Below are 2500 nucleotides of genomic sequence, written 5' to 3' on the forward strand. Positions count from 1 at the left end.
TTTGTTTGTCGCTTCGCACCGTCCTGCTGCAACAATGCTATCCCCCCCTTCCTTCCTCCCTAGCCATCCCCTCCCTAGCAAGCCTCTCCCACCACAGCCCTTCGCCCTTTCCCCTTCTCCCTCCCCCTGCCTTACGTCCCTCTCTCCCTCACGCTGCCCTCTGTTCCTCTCTCACTCACCCTGTTCTGTCCTCCCTCTCCCTCTCCCTCACCCTCTCCCCTCCCTCCCTCCCTCTCTCCCTCCCCCCTCCCGTCTCCAACTCCACCTTGCTCTCGCGTCTCTCATCCCCACAAGGACGACAGCTCACGGTCAGCAGGACAATATGCTACACATCCTGTAAATTGTTATATTCCATCCTCACCGACAGACTATATGCCACGGACACACACACCACAGCACGGCCTGCACAAAATTATTTCAAGCCATACCACATAGAATAGAAAAAAAATATAGACAACACATGGTACCTGAACAAAACAAATTCTTACCATACCACATAAAGACGATAAAAGATACCGCATACTGACAAAAACGACACTACATAGTGACAAAAAAAAACAAACACACAAGGTCACAATAAAAGGTACCTCATCGTGACAACATAAGACACCACATACGACCACCATAAAACGCACACATATACACACCAACAGCAATCCCTCATCACGGGAGTACCAAAGGGGAGAGAAGGGAATATATACCACGAATCCTGAGCTACCGCGCCGCCAACACCAAGCACACGCAGCGCTGGCTTCACTTCATTGCAAAGAGTACCCGCACATGCAACGCTTCAAGCATCAGCTCGCACTTCAGGATTCATAAATCTTAAACAAAAAAATGCAATGCCAAACAAATATAAAAATAATAAAATAAGTAAATACAGGAGAAAACACGTAAGAACAAGTATATAACGCGCTGAGGGGAAAAAAAGAGTACATAAGCAACTGACTAAATACCTCAAATTTTGGCTCGGCTTTTTTATCCCCTCCTCCGACTCCCCTCGTCCTCCCCCCCCCTTCTTTCTCTCTCCTCCCCCCCCACAGGCCTCTTACCCCTAGCCCTACCCCCCACCCTATCAAGGCCCTCACTTCCTACCCCTACCCCTACCCTATCAAGGCCCTCACTTCCTACCCCTACCCCTCACCCCTACCCCCATCCCCTTCAAGCCCCTCTCCTAGAATTCATGTAACACTCGACCACACGTCCAATAATCCGGCCGAGCCTCATACGTCCCCCTCAGCATGTTCAATATTCAACTTTTCTCACCCGTTCCCGTCACTTGAAAAGCCTGTTTAAAAGAAAAAATCCTGGAAAGATTTTTTCTTCTTCAGACAAATTTCCTTGCTATTTCTCTCTTTCAAACAGACACTCGCTCATGCATATACACATGCATGCACGCACGCACGCACGCACACTCGGACACATACATGCACGTTCGCATACACATACATACATACACACAGAATTTTCCTAATATATTTCCTTGAAAGTTGAGCGCAACGAACCATCTATCATAACTACTAAAGCGACGAGCAAAAAAAAAATCAGACACATAAACGAATACATAAACACAAACATGAACACATGAAGTTCAAATGTAAACTAACAAGACATGAAATAAACAAATCACAAGCGACGCTGGAAATAAAAAAAAAACATACACTAGGGAAAAGAGTAAATAAAACACGCAAAATCGACGAGCAAAGCGTCACCCGTAGCAGCCATCCCTCGCACCCCCCCCCTTCCCCTCACCCACCCCTACCCCTCAATCCCTCTCGCTCCCTCACCCCGCTTACACCCCCCCCCCTCACCCCACGCAACTTTAATATTCCCACAATCATACATACAAGTCCAATCTGCCGCCATCCTCTGTGCCTCGTGTAACTTGCATAGTCCAATAAAGCACATACAAATACACACGCACTCATGTACGTACTCTCGCAAGCACATGCATGCAAGCGCACGTAGATAATATAGGAATTAATAAAATACGAAATTAATTGTGTATGTACATAAGCGATTTCCAACGTTTTTTTTTTTTTTAACACACAGCATATTGAACGGGCGCTACAGTTGCTAAGGCACAGAACTAGTTTTTTTATTTGTTTGTTTTGGTTATCACATCAGTTAAGATCTGGTCCTCAACTTCCAACAATTAACATATAAACAAAAATAATCGCCTCCCTGATGATAACATCCAACGTTGCATCATACATTGCAGATCAACAGAACGGATGACGATCATAGCCAAGTCTCGGGGATCACGAACGTTTTTACATTCGTTGGTTACACGGTTTCGTTCCTATAGCTCTTTTATGATTTAAAAAAAAATGTTGTTCGCATACAAAACTAATTATCGTTGTGATTTTATTTTCCATTCCTCATTCTTTTTGTCGCTTCATTTCAAATTGTTTGAAAATCGCGCTGATTAGCTTAGATGTAAATGATTTTTTAAGAATACCTGTTTCTTGTTCATAAAATGTAGAAAGTTAATGGAAAG

The 2500-nt window shown here is 44.5% G+C and overlaps 1 protein-coding gene across 7 annotated transcripts in view; it reads right to left on the bottom strand.

Moving 5' to 3' along the window:
* LOC122246382 (glucocorticoid-induced transcript 1 protein) overlaps window positions 1-2500 on the bottom strand; it is a 143348-nt gene that overhangs the window by 59735 nt on the left and 81113 nt on the right. The gene's annotated exons all lie outside the window — the stretch shown is intronic.

This window comes from Penaeus japonicus, unplaced genomic scaffold (genome assembly GCF_977035675.1).
Source record: "Penaeus japonicus unplaced genomic scaffold, GWHDUDI00000001_assembly GWHDUDI00000031, whole genome shotgun sequence".
In the NCBI taxonomy this organism is placed as follows: Eukaryota; Metazoa; Arthropoda; class Malacostraca; order Decapoda; family Penaeidae; genus Penaeus; species Penaeus japonicus.